Genomic DNA, 5,671 nt, shown 5'->3' with positions numbered 1-5,671 from the left:
ACAGTGAAACTTAGGTGGAAGTTTCTAGCTACAGACTAGTAGCACAATCCTCGTTCTCTCCAAAGACATGGAAGTGGGCAATACACAGACAATGTATTGTTTAACAGCAACTAATAATAGAGTCCTGAAGGAGTTTAGTTTTCACGGCAGACTCGGAAACAGTAAAGGTCATTGGAGTGTATTGCTTTGTGAGCTTTGAAGTTAATCAGTGCCATGTGTCCCAAGAAGTTTTACACTGTGATATAGGAAAAGGAGGGCAAAGACCATTCATGTGCATTTGTATGACAAGTCACTGGTGCTGCTTTTCATTGGTCGATGTGATGTCTATATCACTTATATTCTGTGATGGAAGACCAGAAGGCCTTTATGATGGGCAACAGTTGCAAGGATCTGTTAGGCTGTATGGACAGTACCCAGCCAAGACATTTTTCAGCCTTACAGGGAAATAAATATTTCTGTTGCACCCCCAAAATCAGGCACTTTTCATAGTACAGTGGCTGAAAAGCATCCTTTGAGGAGATGTTATGTATCTAAAATCTCTCACTCCTCAGGAGAAATGACACTTTAGACTTTGGAGTGAAACATCAAAATCTCAAAATGGTCAAGAACCACAAACCAGGACCCCTGAATCTGTGCTGCTCCCAAATCAAGACCAAAGCTCTTTCTGTATCACATCCTGATTTGAAGGTCTTAGTTCTTTTTCTGGGTCCTATTTAACACTGCTCACACTGCTGCCTAATAAATGCTAGAAGAGGACCATGACTGCTGCACATGATACAAATTTAGCTGCATGCATTAACAAACACTTGAAAATGACATGTTTGAGTCAGTTTAGTCAGTCATACTACAATTACTACTTCTGCTCTGTGTTAGGAAGTCCAAAAGCACATGGGACAGTGTTGTCGGGCAAGAGGGGACATGGGTCCCAGGAACACCTGTGCAATTCAGGCCTTGAAGAATTCTCTGTTGATAATATAGTGGCGGAGTAGGAGATGTGAGAAAGTGCTGATTGCTTGGTATGCTGAAACCCAGCTGCCCCTGAGATGGGAGGCAAGCAAGATAAGGAGGAGGCGAGATCTGGGAAAGAGAGCAATTAGGCCGGATAGAAGAATTCCACAGAGTTGTGAAAACAATGATGTAGCCTTTTAGAGAGCAACCAATAGTATGTTGCCAAGTGGGCATAATTATATTAATATTATATAAATATTGGCTCAGTAGCTGATCGGGACCGCTCGTCCGGAACCGCTCCGCTTAAGCTGTGAGTTTCTCGGGGTTTTTCTTTTGCTTTTGCTTTCCTTTCGGGGCTTCGCGGGTCGGGAGGACTGCTAGTAGGGGGAGGAGCCGGCAGGATCGTGCTCACGAGAGCCTGCACGGGTCACGGGAGCCTGACGTCAGCTGCGGCAGTTTTAAAAGCCGCCCGGGCTGTGCGCGCGGCGCCATTTTGGCTCAGTAGCTAGGCTAGCAGCCGGGGTGACAAAAAAAAAAAAAAAAAAAAAAAAAAAAAAAAAAAAATCCCAAACAGAAAACCCGAACCTTAAACATTGCATCATGGTCGTCACTCGGACGAAGGGTAAAAAAGCAGCGTCTGCCCAGACAGAGCTGTTTCACCAACATGCTGGAGTCCAGGCTGTCAGCTGCAGAGAGTGCTTCAGCCTGGCACTTGGAATAGAGGGGGAGGGAGAGGACAGCTGTGTCCGGTGTGAGCAGGTGAGTTTTCTCCTCAGCATGGTGGCAGAGCTGAAGGATGAAGTGGCCGAGCTGAAGGAGGAGGTAGCTAGGCTAAGGACCATAAGGGAAAGCGAAAGGGAGTTAGACTTGCGGGAGAAGGCTCTGCAGATCTCCCCTGCTGAGGGAAGGGTTCCTAGAGGCAGAGAGGGATGGATACGGGTCCCTGCCAGGGGTGGCAAGAGAAATCCACCCCGACCCTCTCCTCCTCCTCCTCTGCCCTTGCATAATAAGTATGAGGCCCTGCAGGCTGAGGGCAGTAAGGATGAGAGGGCTGAGGCTGAAGAGCAGCCATCCAGAGGGGAGCCTAAGGCCAAGCGGACCCCACCAGCTGTAACGGCCAGCTCTGGGGGGAAGCCTAAGCCCAAGCGGTCCCCACCGGCTATAACGACTAGCTCCACAAAGAAAGGGAGAAGGGTTATAGTTGTTGGGGACTCTCTCCTGGGGGGTACTGAGGGACCCATATGTCGTCCCGACCCATCCCACAGGGAGGTCTGCTCCCTACCAGGGGCAGGGGTTAGGGACATTGCGAAGAGATTCCCTGAATTAATCCAGCCCACTGACTATTACCCTCTGATGGTAATACAGGCTGGGAGTGATGAGATTGACAGGAAGGGCACTAGGACAATTAAGAAGGAATTCAGGGCCCTTGGACAATTGATTGATGGGGCAGGAGCTCAAGTGGTGTTCTGCTCAATTCCTTCAGTGTCAGGGGTGTACACTGAGAGGAATGGGAGAACCCACACCATCAACAATTGGCTCAGGGGATGGTGCCAGCGGCAGAACTTTGGGTTCTATGACCACGGGGCAACTTTCACTGCACCTGACCTGCTGGGTCCTGATGGGGTGCATCTATCTAGAAGGGGTAAAAGAGTCCTGGCACTGGAGTTGGCAGGGCTCATTAGGAGGGCTTTAAACTAGGTCTGAAGGGGGTGGGTGAGGCAATCGGTCCCTCTGCAGAGGTAAGAGTAGGGCGCAAGGTAGGGTCAGTTGAGAAGTCAGGAACTCAGCTGCGATGCATGTACACCAATGCACGCAGCCTGGGCAACAAGCAAGAGGAGTTGGAGGTCCTAATCCATCAGGGCGACTATGATGTAGTCGCCATCTCAGAAACTTGGTGGGACAGCACCCACGATTGGAGTGCTACAATGGGGGGTTACAGGCTCTTTAGGAGGGACAGGCGAGGGAGAAGAGGAGGAGGGGTGGCTCTGTATATTAGAGAGTCAATCTCTGCCACACAACTTGTGGTGGAAGATGAGGTAGTTGAGAGCCTGTGGGTCAAAATCAGAGGACAACCTAACAAGTCTGACATCCTGATTGGAATCTGTTACAGACCACCCAACCAGGATGAGGCGGCTGATGAGTTGTTCTACAAGCAACTGGAGGCTGTCTCAAGATCATCTGATCTTGTCCTTGTTGGTGACTTCAACCTCCCAGATATCTGCTGGGAACTTAATTCAGCAGGGAGGAGGCAGTCCAGAAGATTCCTGGAGCGAATGGAGGACTGCTTCCTGACACAGCTGTTAAGCGAGCCTACCAGGGGACAGGCTCTGCTTGACCTGCTGTTCTGCAATAGGGAAGGGCTGGTGGGAGATGTGATCGTGGGAGGCTGCCTAGGGTGCAGTGACCACGAGATAGTGAAGTTTTCAATATGCAGGGAGATTGGGAGGAGCACCAACAGAACCTCCACCTTGGACTTCCGAAGGGCGAACTTCAGCCTATTTAAAAAACTTGTCTGCAAAGTCCCCTGGGTACCAGCCCTCATGAACCAAGGGGTTCAGGAGGGTTGGACCTACTTCAAACAGGAGCTCTTGAAGGCACAGGAATTGGCGGTTCCCATGTGCCGGAAGGCAAGCCGGCGGGGAAGGCGACCAGCCTGGATGAGCAAGCAGCTCCTGGAGGATTTAAGGGGGAAGAGGAGGCTGTATCACCTTTGGAAGGAGGGGAAGGCTTCTCGAGGTATGTTCAAGGAAGCTGTTAGATTATGTAGGAATAAAATTAGGGAGGCTAAGGCCCAGCTGGAACTGAAGCTGGCCACCTCAGTCAAAGATAATAAAAAGCATTTTTATAAATATATTAACAATAAGAAGAAGGGCAGGAAGAACCTGAACTCCCTAGTGGACCTGGAGGGGAACACAGTTACTGAGGATGAGGATAAAGCTGAGGTCCTGAACACCTTCTTTACCTCAATGTTTAACAGCAAGGCAGGAGTTCAGGACGAGTGGTCTCCGGAGCTGGGCGTTGGGGTCGGGGAGCAGAGTAATACCCTGGAAATCCATGAGGAGTTAGTTCGGGACCTGCTGAGCCACTTGGATATCCACAAGTCCATGGGACCAGATGGGATCCATCCTAGGGTGCTGAGAGAGCTGGCGGATGTGCTAGCTAGGCCACTCTCCATCATTTTCCTCCAGTCCTGGCTCACTGGTGAGGTCCCAGATGACTGGAAACTGGCCAACGTGGTCCCCATCCACAAGAAGGGTCGGATGGAGGAACCTGGAAACTACAGGCCAGTCATCCTGACCTCAGTGCCAGGGAAAGTGATGGAGCAGATTATCCTGGCAGCAATAACTGCGCACCTGAAGGATGGCCAAGGGCTCAGGTCCAGCCAACATGGATTCAGGAAGGGCAGATCCTGCCTCTCCAACCTGATCTCTTTCTATGATCAGGTGACCCGCCTGGTGGATGTGGGGAGGCCTGTGGATGTGGTCTACCTAGACTTCAGCAAGGCCTTTGACACCGTCCCCCACAGCAAACTGCTGACTAAGCTGTCAGCCTGTGGATTGGACCGCTACACTCTGTGCTGGGTTAGGAACTGGCTGGAGGGCCGGGCCCAGAGAGTGGTCGTGAACGGTGCCGCATCCAGCTGGAGGCCAGTCACCAGTGGTGTCCCCCAGGGATCAGTGCTGGGCCCTGTCCTCTTCAACATATTCGTTGATGATCTGGATGAAGGGGTAGAGTCAGTCATCAGCAAGTTTGCAGATGACACAAAGTTAGGGGCAGATGTTAGTCAATTAGAGGGTAGAAAGGCTCTGCAGAGGGACCTCGACCGACTGGAAAGATGGGCAGAGTCCAATGGGATGGCTTTCAACAAGTCCAAGTGCCGAGTGCTGCACTTTGGCTATGGCAATCCCATGCAGAGCTATAGGCTGGGGTCGGAGTGGCTGGAGAGCTCCCAGACAGAGAGGGACCTGGGTGTGCTGATCGACAGCCACCTGAATATGAGCCAGCAGTGTGCTCAGGTGGCCAGGAGGGCCAATAGCATTCTGGCCTGCATTAGGAATAGTGTGGCCAGCAGGAGCAGGGAGGTCATAGTGCCCCTGTACTCTGCTCTGGTTAGGCCGCACCTTGAGTACTGTGTCTAGTTCTGGGCTCCTCAGTTTAAGAAGGACATTGAGACACTTGAGCGTGTCCAGAGAAGGGCAACAAGGCTGGTGAGAGGCCTTGAACACAAGCCCTATGAGGAGAGGCTGAGGGAGCTGGGATTGTTTAGCCTGGAGAAGAGGAGGCTCAGGGGTGACCTTATTGCCCTCTACAACTACCTGAAGGGTGGTTGTAGCCAGGAGGGAGTTGGCCTCTTCTCCCAGGCAACCAGCACCAGAACAAGGGGACACAGTCTCAAGCTGCGCCAGGGGAGGTTCAGACTCGAGGTGAGGAGGAAGTTCTTCACCGAGCGAGTCATTCGGCATTGGAATGGGTTGCCCAGGGAGGTGGTTGAGTCATCGACCCTGGAGGCGTTCAAGGGGAGATTGGACGTGGCACTTGGTGCCATGGTCTAGTCATGGGGTCTGCGGTGTCAGGTTGGACTCGATGATCCTCGAGGTCCTTTCCAACCTAAGTGATACTGTGATACTGTGATACTGTGATACTGTATATAAGATGTGTCTGATGCTCAATAAAGTTGGAATCCGCTGATCACATTGGTCGAATAAGCGGCCCCCTTCTTGCA

Source organism: Melanerpes formicivorus, unplaced genomic scaffold, assembly GCF_026170545.1.
Source record: "Melanerpes formicivorus ecotype bairdi unplaced genomic scaffold, bMelFor1.0.p_v2 SCAF_145, whole genome shotgun sequence".
Taxonomy (NCBI): Eukaryota; Metazoa; Chordata; class Aves; order Piciformes; family Picidae; genus Melanerpes; species Melanerpes formicivorus.
Note: the sequence above shows the minus strand (reverse complement) of the source record.